Source organism: Giraffa tippelskirchi, chromosome 13 (genome assembly GCF_054371585.1).
Source record: "Giraffa tippelskirchi isolate mGirTip1 chromosome 13, T2T-mGirTip1v1.2.pri, whole genome shotgun sequence".
NCBI lineage: Eukaryota > Metazoa > Chordata > Mammalia > Artiodactyla > Giraffidae > Giraffa > Giraffa tippelskirchi.
The window spans coordinates 89875928-89891485 of NC_137287.1; positions in this window are offsets into that span (position 1 = coordinate 89875928).

Genomic DNA, 15558 nt, shown 5'->3' on the forward strand with positions numbered 1-15558 from the left:
AGCACACTGCCCTGACTCTGGAAGATAGGTCATCTGGGCAACACTGGAGGTCTCACGTCATAGAAGCTAAATAATTCCTGCTAGATAGAGGCCTGAAAAGACACTCTCTGTTGATGCCTTAACTTCCTCAATGGAAGACAGCTTTCCCAGCATACTGTGTGCTGAGAGAAACACACTGCTGGAAAGCGCTTGTTTGGTGGCCATTTTTCTCTCCCCATTTCCCCTGAGCCTGAGACCATAGAGAAGGTCCCCCCACTCACAGGGAAAGGCAAACCGAAATCCAAACATCTATTCCATCATGTTTCTCTGTATGAGAAATCTAGTGAGCCTAGGTCTGTGTGGAAATTTCTTGGAAACTGCAGGGACACACCGTGAGTGTCAACCTGGATATCGGACCTGGATGGCAAATATTCCATCTTTCTCTTGGCGGGCCTAAAAGCGGTGCGGCCTAGCAACTGCTTGAAAATCCTTCCAATCGCTGTTTTCTCACTTCTGACAGCGCTAGCTTTGTTCCCTTCTTTCCATTTCTGAAGTAAGCGGGCGGCTGCCAGCTCTTTGCTGCAGGCCCATCTGCAGTGGCCTGTTACCTCCACTAGGTGACCACACTGAGGCACCCTGTACTCGCATACACTTTCCCACAGCCTGCTTCCTCATAGGCAGTTGCGGTGTGGCCTCGGAATAGGTTTACAAGGCTCGGAAAGTGCAGGGAGACACACTGCCTTGATTCTGGAAGTTAGCTTCTCTGGACAAGACTGGAGGTCTCACATCTTAGAAGCTAAACAGTTCCTGCAAGAAAGAGGCCTGAAAACACACCTCTGTTGATGCCCTTCCTTCCTCAAAGGGAGAAAGCTTTCCCAACATACTGTGTGCTAAGTGACAAATACTGCTGGAAAGCGCTTGCTGGGAGGTTATTTTTCACTCACAATTCCCCTGAGCCTGAGACCATACCACAGTAAGGTTCTCCATACTACAGGGAAGGGAAAACCAAATCAAAACATCTGTTCCTTCACGTTTGCTCTGTAGGAGACATTCAGTGACCCTAGCTCTGTCTGGAAATTTTTTGAAAACTGCAGGGTCACACCATGAGTGCTAACCTGCATAATGGACTCTGATGCAAAATTTGCATTTTACTCTCGGTGGGCCCTAATGCGGGGCAGCTGAGCAACTGCTTGAAAATACATCCAATTGCTGTTTTCTCACATCTGAGAGCACTAGGTTTGCTCCACCCTTTGGCAATTCTGAAGCAAGCGGATGGCTCCCAATCCTTACTGCGTGGCCATTTGCAGCGGAATGTCATCTCAACTAGGCGACCACAGTGGGAACCCAGCAACTTCAGACACACTCCCACAGTCTATTTCCTCATGGGCAGTCATGGTGTGGCCTACAAATGTGTTTACAAAGGCTCAGAAAATGCAGGGAGACACACTACCTGACTATGGAACTTAGGTCCTTCGGGCAGTTGTGGAGTTCTTACATCTTAGAAACTAAACAATCCCTACAAGATAGATGTCTGAAACACACTGTTGATGCATTTTCTTCAATGAAGGAAAACAGCTTTCCAAGCATATTGTGTGCTGAAAAAAACACACTACTTGAAGGGCTTGCTTGGAGTTCATTTTTCTCTCCCAATTTCCCCTGAGCCTGAGACTGTATGGAAGGTCCCCACACTCACAGGGAAAGGCAAACCAACATCCAGACGTCTGTTACATCACATTTTCTCTGTAGGAGAGATCCAGCAGGCCTAGGTTTGACCGGATAATACTTGGATCTTGCGGGAACACACTCTGAGTGTGAACCTGGATACCAGACCTTAGTGGTAAAATTTCCATTTTTTTTTCTCGGTGGGCCCTAAAGTGGTGCGGCTGAGCTACTGCTTGAAAATCCATCCAATTGCTGTGTTCTCAGTCATGACAGCCCTAGATTTGCTCCAGCCTTTTACATTTGTGAAAGAAGTGAGCAGCATGCAGCTCCTCGCCACGGGCCCATTTGAAGTGGATTGTGACCTCGACTAGGTGACCACAGTATGTCACCCAGCATTCTCAGACACGCTCCTGCAGCCTGCTTTCTCATGGGCAGTCACGGTGTGGCCTAGGAATGTGTTTGTAAGGCTCGGAAAGTGCAGGGAGACACACTGCCCTGACTCATTAAGTTAGGTCCTCTGGGCAAGCCTGGAGTTCTCATGTTTTAGAAACTAGACAGCTCCTGCTAGATAGAGCCCTGAAAACACATTCTTAGTTGATGCTTTTCCTTTCAGGAAGGAAGATAGTTTTACCAGCAATCTGTGTGCTGAGAGTCTCACACTGCTTGAAAGCACTTCCTTGGAGGTCATTTTTCATTCGCAATTTCCCCTGAGGCTGAGACCGTAGGGAAGGTCCCCACACTCACAAGGAAAGGCAAACCAACATCCAAACGTCTGTTCCATCACGTTTCCTCTGTAGGAGAGATCCAGTGAGCCTACGTCTGTCTGGAAAATTCTTGGGTCCTGAGGGGACACACCCTGAGTGTAACCTGAATATCAGACCTTGGTGGCAAAACTCGCAGTTTTATCTCGGTGGCCCTCAAACAGTGCAGCCTAACAATTGCTTGAAAATCCATTCAGTTGCTGTTTTCTTACTTCTGACAGCGCTAGCTTTGCTCCACACTTTAGATTTCTGAAACAAGCAGGTGGCTCCCAAATCCTTGCTGTGGGCTCATTTGCAGTGGAATCATACCTCGACTAAGTGACCACAGTATCGCACGCAGTGATCTCTGACACACTCCCGCAGCCTGCTTCCTCATTGGCAGTCAGGGAATGGCCTAGCAATATGTATGCAGGGCTCGGAAAGTTCAGGGAGACACACTGCCCTGACTCATGAGGTTAGGTCCTCTGGGCTAGCTTGGAGGTTTTACATCTTAGAAGCTCAACAGTTCCTGCTAGATAGAGGCCTGAAAACACACTCTCTTTAGATGCCTTTCCTTCTTAGATGGTAGATAGCTTTCTCAGCATTCTGCCTGCTGAGTGTCACACAGTTCTTGAAAGCACTTTTTTGGAGGGCATTTTTCAGTTGCAATATCCTCTGAGGGTCTGACCATACGGAAGGGCCCCGCAGTCACAGGGAAATGCAACGAACATCGAAACGTCTGGTCATCACATTTTCCCTGTAGGAGACATATAGTGAGCCTAGGTCCGTCTAGAAAATGCTTGCATTCTGCAGGGACACACCCTGAGTGTGAACCAGGATACAGGACCTTGTTGGCAAAACTCGCACTTTCCTCTCTGTGAGCCTTCAAACAATGTGGCTTAGCAAATGCTTGAAAATCCATCCAATGGCTGTTTTCTTACTTCTGACAGTGCTAGCTTTGCTCCACAATTTGGGATTTCTGAAGCAAGTGGGCCGCTCCCAAATTCCCACTGTGGGCCCATTTGCAGTGAAATGACACCTAGACCTGGTGACCACAGTATGGTACCCAGCGCTCTCAGACACACTCCCGCACCCTGCTCCCTCATGGACAGTCATGGTATGGCCTAGGACTATGTTTGTAAAGCTTGCAAAGTGCAGGGAGACACACTGCCCTGACTCTGGTATTTCGGTCCTCTGGGCAAGCCTGGATGTCTCAGGTCTTAGAAGCTAAACAGTTCCTGATAGATAGAGGCCTGAAAACACATTCTCTGTTGATGATTTTCTTTGCTCGAATGAAGATAGCTTTCCCACCATTCTGTGTGCTGAAGTCACACAGGGCTTGAAAGCACTTGCTTGCAGGTCATTTTTCAGTCGCAAATTCCCCTGAGGCTGTGACCATAGGGAAGAGCCCCACAATCACAGAAAAAGGAAAACCAGCATCCAAACATCTGTTCCATTAGGTTTTCTCTGTAGGAGAGATCCAGTGAGCATAGGTCTCTGTGGTAATTTCTTGGAAACTGTGGGGTCACACCATGAGTGTCAACCTAGATATTGACCTTGATAGTAAATTTGCATTTTACTCTCAGTGAGCAATAAAGCAGTGCAGCCTAGTAACTGCTTGAAAATCCATCCATAGCTGTTTTTCAAACTTCTGACATTGCTAGTGTTGCTTCATCCTTTGGTATTCCTGAAGAAAGTGGGTGGCTCGCAACTCCTCTCCATGGGCCCATTTGCAGTGGAATGTCACCTCAACTAGGTGACCACAGTATGGCACCCAGCCTTCTCAGACACACTCCTGCAACCTGCTTCCTCATGAGCAGTACTGCTATGACCTAGTTATGTGTTTGCAAGGCTTGGAAAGTGCAGGGAGACACATGGCCCTGACTCTGGAATTTAGGTCCTCAGAGCAGGCCTGGAGGTCTGATGTATTAGAAGTGAAACAGTTGCTGCAAGATAGAGGCCTGAAAAGACACTCTTTGTGGATGCCTTTCCTTTCTCAAAGGAAGATAGCTTTCCCAGTTTCCTGCGTGCTGAGAGTCACACACTGCTAGAAAGTGCTTGCTTGGAGGTCATTTTTCAGTGGCGATGTCCCCTGAGGCCCTGCCTGTAGGGAGGGGTCCCACTCACAGGGAAACTCAAAGCAACATCCAAACATCTGTTCCATCATGTTTCCTCTGCAGGAAAGATACAGGGAGCCTAGGTCTGTCTGGAAATTTCTTGGAAACTGTGGGGACACACCATGAGTGTGAACCTGGATATCGAACCTTGATGGCAAAATTCACATTTTTCTCTTGGTATGCCCTAAAGTGGGGCGACCTAGCAACTGCTTGAAAATCCATCCAATAGCTATTTTCTCACAACTGACAGCACTAGGTTTCCTCCACCCCTTGGCATTTCTGAAGTAAGCAGGCAGCTCTCAACTCCTCGCCATGGACCCATTTGCAGTGGAATGTCACCTCGACTAGGTGACCACAGTATGACACCCAACATACTCAGACACATTCCCGCAGTCAGCTTCCTCATGGGCAGTGTGCTGTTGCCTAGGAATATGTTGCAAGTCTCAGAATGTGCAGGGAGACACACTGCCCTGACCCAGGAAGTTAGGTCCTCTGGGCAAGCCTGGAGGTCTCACATCTTAGAAACTAGACAGTTTCTGTTAGATAGAGGCCTGAAAACACTCTATGTTGATGCCTTTCCTTCCACAAAGGAATATAGCTTTCCCAGCATTGTGTGTGCTGAGAGTCTCATACTTCTTTAAAGCGCCTGCTTGGAGTCCATTTTTCAGGTGCAATTCCCTGGAGGCTGACACAGTGTAGAAGGTCATCACACTCAGAGAGAAAGGCAAACTATCATCTCAACGTCTGTTCCATCACGTTTTCTCTGTCGGAGAGATCCAGTGAGCGTAGGTCTTTCTGGAAATTTTGTGGAATCTACAAGGTCTCACCATGAGAGTCCACCTGGATATCGGACCTTGATGGCAAAATTCGAATTTTTGTCTCAATGGGCCTTCAAACTAGTGGCCTAGCAACTGCATGAAAATCCATCCAATTGCTGTTTTCTTACTTCTGACAGCGCTAGCTTTGGTCCACCCTTTGGGATTTCTTAAGGAAGTGGGTGGCACGCAACTCCTCAACGTGGGTCCATTTGCAATGGAATGTCACCTCGACTACGTGACCACAGTATGACACCTAGCATTTTCAGACACACTCTCACAGCCTGCTTCCTCAAGGGAAGTTGCAGTTGGCCTATGAATGTGTTTACAAGGCTTGGAAGGTGCAGGGAGTCACACTGCCATGACTCTGGTGGTTAGGTCCTCTGTCAAAGCCTGGAGGTCTCCTGTCTTAGAAGCTAAACAGTACCTGCAAGATAGAGTTCTAAAAACACACTCACTGTTGATGCCTTTCCTTCTTTAAAGGAAGATAACTCTCCCAGCATACTGTGTGCTGAGTGACACTCACTGCCAGAAAGTGCTTGTTTGTAGGTCTTTTTTCACTGGCAATCTCCCCTGGCCTGAGACCACATGCAAGAACCCACACTCACAGGGAAAGGCAAACCAACATCCAAACATCTGTTCCATCACGTTTTCTCTGTAGGAGAGATCCCGTGAGCCTAGGTCTGTCTGGAAAATTCTTGGATTCTGCGGGGACACACCCTGAATGTGAACCTGTATACTGGACCTTGGTGGCAAAATTCCCATTTTCTCTTGGTGGGCCCTAAAGCAGTGCGGCCTAGCAACTGCTTGAAAAACCATCCAATTGCTGTTTTCTTACTTCTGACAGCGCTAGATTTGGTCTACCCTTTGGAATTTCTTAAGGCCATGGGCAGATCCCAACCTCTTGATGTGAGTCCCTTTGCAGTGGAAAGTCACTTTGACCTGGTGACCACAGTATGGCACCCAGCACTTTCAGAACCACTCCCACAGCCTGCTTCCTCATGGGCAGTAGTGTTGTGACCTAGGAATGTGTTTACAAGACTTGGAAAGTGCTGGGAGGCACACTGCCCTGACTCTGGTTGTTAGATCCTCTGGGCAAGCCTGGAGGTCTCACGTCTTAGAAACTAGACAGTTCTTGCTAGATAGAGCCTGAAAACACACTGTCTGTTGATTCCTTTCCTTCCATGAAGGAAGATAGCTTTCCCAACATTCTGTGTGCTGAAAGTCTCACACTGCTTGAAAGCATTTGTTTGGAGGTCATTTTTCATTCACAATTTCCCTTGAGACTAAGACCTTAGGGAAGGCTCTCCCCCTCACAGGGAAAGGCAGACCAATATCCAAATGTCTTTTCCATCACGTTTCCTCTGTAGGAGAGATCCAGTGAGCCTAGGTCCGTCTGGAAAATTCTTGGATCCTGCAGGGACACACCCTGAGTGTGAACCTGGATACCAGACCTTGGTGGCTAAATTCCCATTTTTCTCTCGGTGGGCCCTAAAGTGGGGCAGCCTAGCTTCTTCTTGAAAATCCACCCAATTGCTGTTTTCTTGTTTCTGACAGCAATAGTTTTGGTTCACCCTAAGGTTTTTCTGAAAAAAGTAGGCAGCTCCCAATTCCAAAGCAGGTGGCTTAAATCCTTGGAATGTCACCTTGTCCGGGTAGCCACAGAATGTGCCTGTAAATCCATATAATTGCTGTTTTCTTACTTCTCACTGCATGAGCTTTGATTCACCCTTATGGGTTTCTGAACCTAGCAACCTGCTCGCAACACCTAGCCACTGGCCCATGTCCATTGGAATGTCACCTCATCTTGGAAACCACATTATGGCACCCAGCAGTCATAAACACACTCCTGCAGCCTGCTTCCTCATGGGCAGTCATGGTATGAACTAGAATCTATCTACAAGGCATGGAAACTGCCAAGGAACACATTGCCCTGTTTCTGGAAGTTAGGTCATCTTAGAAGCTAGACAGTTCCTGACAGATAGACGCCTGAAAACACACTCTCTGTTCAAGACTATCCCTCCTTGAAGGAATATACCTTTCCCAACATTCTGTGTGCTCAGAGTCACACACTGTTTGAAAAACGCTTCCTTGGAGGTCATTTTTTACTAATAATTTCCACTGTCGGTGTGGACATAGGGAAGTCACCTACATACACAGGGAAATGTAAACCAACATCCAAATGCATGCTCTATTACGTTTTCTCTGTAGGAGAGATCTAGATAGCCTAGGTCTCTCTATAATATTCTAGGATACTGTGGGGACACATGCTGGGTGTGAACCTGGGTACTGGATTTGCTGGGAAAATTCACATTTTTCTCTTGGTTGGACCTAAAAAGGTGCAGCCTAGCAACTCCTTGACAATCCATCCAATTTCTGCTTTCTTACTTCTGAAAGTTTTAGCTTTGAACTTCCCTATGGGACTTCTGAAGCAAGATGGTGACTCGCAATTCCTAACCACTGACCCAGTTCCAGCAAAATGTCACCTGTTCTGGGTAAGCGCAGTACGGCACCCAACACTCCCAGACACACTCTTGCAGCCTGCTTCTTCATGAGCAGTGCCTGTATTCTATAGGAATGTGTTTACAAGGATCAGAAAGTGTAGGGAAACACACTGCCCTGACTCTAAAAGTTAGGTCCTACACCCTTTGGGATTTCTGAAGCAAGCTTTTGGCTCCCATCTCCTTGCAGGCGGCCAATTTACAGTGGAATCTCACCTCGACTAGGTGACCACAGAATGGCACCCAGCACTCTCAGACACACTCCTGCTTCCTGTTCTTCATGGGCATTCACAGTATGGACTAAGAATCTCTCTGCAATGCTCAGAAAGTGCAGGGAGACACACTGCCCTGACTCTGGAAGTTAGGTCCTCTGGGCACACCTAGTGGTCTCATGCCTTAGCAACTAGAGTTTCTGCTCAATAGAGGCCTTAAAACACACTCTCTTTTGATGCCTTTCCTTCCTCAAAGGAAGATAGCTTTCCCAGAATTCTGTGTGCTGAGAGTCACACACTGCTTGAAAGCACTTGCTTGGAGGTCATTTGTCAGTCTCAATTTCCCCTGAGGCTGTGAGTGAAAGGCAAACCAACATCCAAACATCTGTTCCATCATGTTTTCTCTGTAGGAGATATCCAGTGAGCATAGGCCTCTCTGGAAAATTGGATCCTGTGGGGATACACCCTGATTGTAAACCTGGATACCGGACCTTGGTGGCAAAATTCTCATTCTTCTCTCGGGGAGCCCTAATGCGGTGCAGCCTAGTAATTACTTGAAAATCCATCCAATTGCTGCTTTCTTACTACTGACAGTGCTAGTTTTGCTCCACCTTTTGGGATTTCTGAAGTAAGCGGGTGGCTCGCAACTCCTCACTGCAGGCCCATTTGCAGTGGAATGTCACCCTGACTAGGTGACCACAGTAAGGAATACAACACTGCCAGACACACTCCCACAGCCTGCTTCCTCATGAGCAGTCCCTGTATGACCTAGTTAAGTGTTTAAAATGCCCGGACAGTACAGGGGAGCACAGTGCCCTCACTGTGGAAGTTATGTCCTCTGGGAAAACCTGGAGTCTCACATCTTAGAAGACAGAGAGTTCCTGATAGATAGAGGCCTGAAAACACACTCTCTGTTAATGTATTTCTTTCCTCAAAGGAAGATAGCTATCCTTGCATTCTGTGTGCTGAGAGTCACACACAGCTTAAAAGTGCTTGCTTGGAAATCATTTTTCAGTTGCAATTTCAGCTGAGGGTTTGACCACAGGGAAGACCCCACACTCACAGGGAAAGGAAAACCAATATCCAAACGTCCAATCTATCATATTTTCTCTGTAAGAGAGATCCAGTGAGTGTAGGTCTGTCTGGAAATTTCTTGGAAACTGCGGGGACACACCATGAGTGTCAACATGGATACCGGACCTTGGTGTTAAAATTCGCATTTTTCTCGGTGGGCCCTAAAGCGGTGCAGCCCAGCAAATGCTTGAAAATCCATCCAATTGCTATTTTCTTACTTTTGACAGCACTAGCTTCGCTTCACCCTTTGGGATTTCTGAAGCCATTGGTCGGCTCACATTCCTCACTGAGGGCCCAATTGTACTGGACTGTCACCTCAACAAGGTGACCACAAAACGGCACCCAGAACTCTCAGCCACACTCCCGCAGCCTCCTTCCTCATGGGCAGTCACAGTATGGCTTAGGAATGTGTTTGCAAGGCTCCAAACATGCAGGGAGACCCACTACCCTGACTCTGGAATTTAGGTCGTCTGTGCAATCCTGGATATCTCACGTCTTGGAAACTAGACAGTTCCTGCTAGATAGAGGCCTGAAAACACACTCTCTGTTGATGCCTTTCATTCCTCGAAGGAAGATAGCTTTCCCATAATTCTCTGTGCTGAGAGTCACACACTATATGAATGCCCTTGCTTGGAGGTCATTTTTCAGTCACAATTTCCAGTCAGAGTGTGACCATGGGGAAGGTTCCCACACTCACAGGGAGAGGCAAGCCAACATCCAAATGTCTGTTCCATCACATTTTCTTCTTAGGAGAAATCCAGTGAGCCTAGGTTTGCCTGGAAAACAGTAGGATCCTGCAGGGACACACCCTGAGTGTAAACCTGGATTCCAGTCATAGGTAGCAATATTTGTATTTTTCATTCAGTGGGCCCAAAAGCGGGGAGGCCTAGCAACTGCTTGAAAATCCATCAAATTGCTGTTTTCTTATTTCTGACAGTGCTAGCTTTTCTCCACCATTTGGATTTCTGAAGCAGCGGGTGGTTCGCAAATCCTCGCCACAGGCCCATTTTTTTTTTTTTAATAAATTTATTTATTTTAGTTGGGGGCTAATTACTTTACAATATTGTAGTAGTTTTTGCCATACATTGATATGAATCAGCCTTGGGTTTACATGTGTTCCCCCTCCTGAACCCCTCTCCCACCTCCCTCCCCATCCCATCCCTCTGGGTCATCCCATTGCCCCAGCCCTGAGCATTTGTCTCATGCATCGAACATGGAATGGTGTTCTGTTTCACATATGATAATATACGTGTTTCAATGCTATTGTCCCTGAACGTCCCACCCTCACCTTCTCCCTCAGAGTCCATAAGACTGTTCTATGCATCTGTGTCTCTTATTCTGTCTCGCATATAGGGTTATCGTTACCATCTTTCAAATTCCATATATATGCATTAGTATACTGTATTGGTGTTTTTCTTTCTGGCTTACTTCACTCTGTATAATGGGCTCCAGTTTCATCCATCTCAATAGAACCGATTCAAATGTATTTTTTTTGATGGCTGAGTAATATTCCATTGTGTATATGTACCACAGCTTCCCTATCCATTCATCTGCTGATGGACATCTAAGTTGCTTCCATGTCCGGGCTATTGTAAACAGTGCAGGCCCATTTACACTGGAATGTCACCTCGACTAGATGACCACAGAATGGCACCCAGCACTCTCAGACACATTCCTGATGCCTGCTTCCTCATGGGCAGTCACCTAGTCCATGGGTATGGACTAGGAATCTCTTTGAAAGGCTCAGAAAGTGCAGGGAGACACACTGCCCTGACTCTGAAAGTTAGGTCCTCTGGGCACGCCCGGAGTTCTCACATTTTCAAAACTAGACAGTTCCTCCGTGATAGAGGCCTGAAAACACACTCTCTCTGTATGCTTTCCTTCCTCAAAGGAAGATAGCTTTCCCAGCATTCTGTGTGCTGAGAGTCACACACTACTTGCAAGTGCTTGTTTGGAGGTCATTTGTCAGCTGCAATTTCCCCTGAGGATGTAACTGTAGGGAAGGCCCCACACTCACAGGGAAAGGCAAACCAACATCCAAACATCTGTTCCATCACGTTTTCTCTGTAGGAGAGATCCAGTGAGCCTAGGTCTGTCTGGAGAGTTCTTGGATCCTGCGGGGACACACCCTGCGTGGGAAGCTGGATACCGGACCTTGGTGGCAAAACTCGCACTTTTCCCTCGGTGGCCCCTAAAGTGGGGGAGCCTAGCAACTCCTTGAAAATCCATCCAATTGCTGTGTTCTTGTCTGTGACAGTGATAGCTTTACTCCACACTTTGGGATTTCTGAAGCAAGGAGGTGGCTCGCAACTCCTAGTCTCTGGCCCATTTCCAGTGTATTCCACCTCATCTGGTAAACGCAATAAGGCACCCATCTCTCCCAGGCACATTCCCACAGCCTGATTCCTCATGAACAGTCCCAGGAAGGCCTAGGAATGTGTTTTCAAGGCGCAGAAAGTACAGGGAAACACACTGCCCTGACCCTGAAAGTTAGGTCCTCGAGGCAAAACTAGAGGTCTCACATCATAGAAGCTAGAGAGTTCCTGATAGATAGAGGCCTGAAAACACACTCTCTGTTGAAGCTGTTCCTTCCTTGAAGGAACATAGATTTCCCAGAGTTCTGTGTGCTGAGAGTCACAGTCACACACTGCTTAAAAACACTTCCTTGGAGGTCATTTCTTGGTAACAATTTACCCTGATGGTGTGGCCATAGGGATGGCCTCCACACTCCCATGGGAAAGCAAACCAACATCCAAATGTCCATTCCATCACATTTTCTCTGTAGGAGAGATCCTGGGAGCCCAAGTTTGTCTGGAAAATTCTTTGTACTACAGGGACACATCCTGAGTGTGATCCTCGATCCCAGACCTTGGTGGCAAAATTCGCATTTTTCTCTCAGTTACCCAGAAAATGGTGCACCTTGGGGACTTCTTGAAAATCCACCCAATTTCTGTTTTCTTAATTCTGACTGCAATAGCTTGGTTTCACACTTAGGGACTTCTGAACCAAGCAGGTGGTTTGCAACTCCTAGGCACTGAGCCATATTCAGTGAAAAGTCTCCTCGTCCGGGTAACCACAGCATGGTACTCAGCACTCCCAGACACACTCCCGCAGCCTGCTCCCTCATGGGTCATCCCGGAATGACCTGGGAATGTGTTTACAAGGCTGGGAAAGGGCAGGGAAACACACTGCCCTGTCTCTGGAAGTTAGGTCCTCTGGGTAAACCTGCAGCTCTCACATCTTTGAAGCAAGATGGTTCCTGCTAGGTAGAGGCCTGAAAACACACTCTCTGTTGATGCCTCTTCCTCCTCGAAGTAACACAGCTTTCCTACCATTCTCTGTGCTGACAGTGACACACTGCTTGAAAACGCCTACTTGGAGGTCATTTTTCAGAAGCAATTTCCCCCAACAACGTTGATGTAGGAAGGGCCAGCACACTCCCAGGGAAAGGGAAACCAACATCCAAACGTCCTTTCCGTCACGTTTTCTCTCTACGAGAGATCCAGAGAGCCTAGGTCTGTCTGTAAATTGCTTGGATACTGTGGAGACACAACCTATGTTGGAACCTGGATACAGGACCTTGGTGGCAAAATTCGCCTTTTTCTCTAGGTTGGGCCTAAAACTGTGTGCCGTAGAATCCGCTTGAAAATCAATCAAATTGCTGTTTTCTTCCTTCTTACAGAGACAGCTTTGGCCCACGCTTTGAGACTATTGATACAAGCAGGTTGCGCGCAACTCCTAGCCACTGCTATTGCAACTCCAGGCCCATTTCCAGCGAAATGTTACCTCGCCTGGGAAACCACAGTGAGGCACTCAGCAATCCCAGACACACTCCTGCAGCCTGCTTCCTCATGGGATGTCCCAGTATTACTAGGAATGTGTTTACAAGGCTCAGAATGTGCAGGGAAACACACTGCCCTGACTCTGGAAGTTAGCTCTTCTGGGTAATCCTGGCATTCTCACATCTTAGAAACTAGATAATTCTTTATAGATAGTGGCCTGAATGCAAACTCTCTGTTAATGTCTTTACTTCCTGAAAAGAACATAGCTTTCCCAGCATTTTATGTGCTGAGAGTCTCATACTGCTCAAAAACACTTCCTTGGAGGTCGTTTTTTGATAACAATTTACCCATATGGTGTGGCCATAGGGAAGGCCTCCACTTTCCCATGGAAATGCAAACCAACATCCAAACGTCTATTCCATCACGTTTTCTCTGTAGGACAGATCCCGAGAGTCTAGATTTGTCTGGAAAATTCTTTTATACTACAGGGACACATCCTGAGTGTGAACCTGGATACTGGACCTTGGTGGCAAAATTCACATTTTTCTATCGGTTGGCTCTAAAGCGGTGCAGCTTGGCGACTTCTTGAAAATCCACCCAATTGCTGTTTTCTTAATTCTGACAGCCATAGCTTTGTTTCACCCTTAGGGATTTCTGAAGCAAGCAGCCAGCTCCCAACTCCTAGCCACTGAGCCATATCCAGTGAAAAGTCTCCTCGTCTGGGTAACCACAGTATGGCACCCAGCACTCCCAGACACACTCTCGCAGCCTGCTCCCTCATGAGAAGTCCCTGCATGACCTAGGAATGTATTTACAAGGCCCAGAAAGAGCAGAGAAGCACACTGTCCTGTCTCTGCCAATTAGGTCCTCTGGGTAAAACTGTAGCTCTCACATCTTCAAAGCAAGACAGTTCTTGCTAGATAGAGGCCTGAAAACACATTCTCTGTTGATGCCTCTCCCTCCTCGAAGTAGCACAGCTTTCCCAGCATTCTGTGTGCTGACAGTCACACACTGCTTGAAAACGCCTGCTTCAAGGTCATTTTTCAGAAGCAATTTCTCCTAACAATGTTGACGTATGGAGGGCCACCACACTTACAGGAAAATGCAAACCAACATCCAAATGTCCTTTCCATCACGTTTTCTCTCTGCAAATGATCCAGAGAGCCTAGGTCTGTCTGTAAATTTCTTGGATACTGCAGGGATACAACCTGTGTTGGAACCTGGATACAGGACCTTGGTGGCAAAATTCACCTTTTTCTCTAGGCTGGGCCAGAAAATGTGTGCCGTAACATCTGTTTGAAAATCCATCAAATTCCTTTTTTTTTTCCTTCCTACAGAGATAGCTTTGGTTCACCCTTTGGGATTTCTGACATAAGCAGGTGGCACGCAACTCCTAACCACTCCCAGTGCAACTCCAGGCCCATTTCCAGTGGAATGTCACTTCGTCTGGGAAACCACAGTAAGGCGCCCAGCAATCCCAGACACAATCCTGCAGGCTGCTTCCACATGGGCTGTCTGAGTATGTTTTAAGAATGAGTTTATAAGGCTCGGAAAGTGCAGGGACGCACACTGTCTTGACTCTGGAATTTAGGTACTCTGAGTAAATTTGCATGTCTCGCATCATTGAAGCTGGACAGTTCTTGATAGATAAAGGCCTGAAAACACATTCTCTGTTGATGTCTTTCCTTCCTGAAAGGAACAGAGCTTACCCAGCATTTTGTGTGCTGAGGTTCATAGACTGTTTGAAAATGCTTGCTTGCATGTTATTATTAGCAATTTCCCATGATAGTGTGACCAAAGGGAAGGCCCCACTCTCACAGGGAAAGGCAAACCAACATCCAAACATCTGTTCCATCAGGTTTTCTCTGTAGGAAAGATCCAGAGAGCCTAGGTCTGTGTGGAAATTTATTGGATATTTTGGGGATACACCTTGAGTGTGAAACAGGATACTGGACCTTGGTAGCAAATTTGCATTTTTCTCCTAGTTGGTCTTAAAAGGGTGTGGCCTAGGAACTGCTTGAAAATCCACCCAATTACTGTTTTCTACCTTCTGGCAGAGATAACTTTGGGACACTAACCCTAACTGTGTAGAGAAGAACTGCTTAAAAATCCATCCAACTTCTGGTCTTACGTTTAGATCTTTAATCCATTTTGAAAGTTATCTTACATCTGACAGTGATAGATTTATTCCAGACTTTAGAATTTCTGAAGCAAGCAGGCAAATTGCAACTCCTAGCTGCTGGCCTATTTCCAGTGAAATGTCACCTTGTCTGGATAAGCACTGTGTGGCACCCAGGACTCCCAGACACACTCCCGCAGGCTGCTACCTCATGGGCAGTCTCGTATGACCTAGGAATGTGTTTTCAAGCTGCAGAAAGTGCAGGGAAACACACTACCTTGACTCTGGAATTAGGTCCTCTAGGCAAACCTAGAGTCTCACATCTTAGAAGCTAGAGAGTTCCTGATAGACAGAGGCCTGAAAGCACACTCTCTGTGGAAGCCTTTCCTTCCTTGAAGGAACATAGCTTTCCCAGCATTCTGTGTGCTGAGAGTCACACATTGCTTAAAAACGCTTCCTTGGAGGTCATTTTTCGGTAACAATTGACCCTGACGGTGTGGCCATAGGGAAGGCCTCCACACTCCCATAGAAATGCAAACTAACATCCAAAGGTCTGT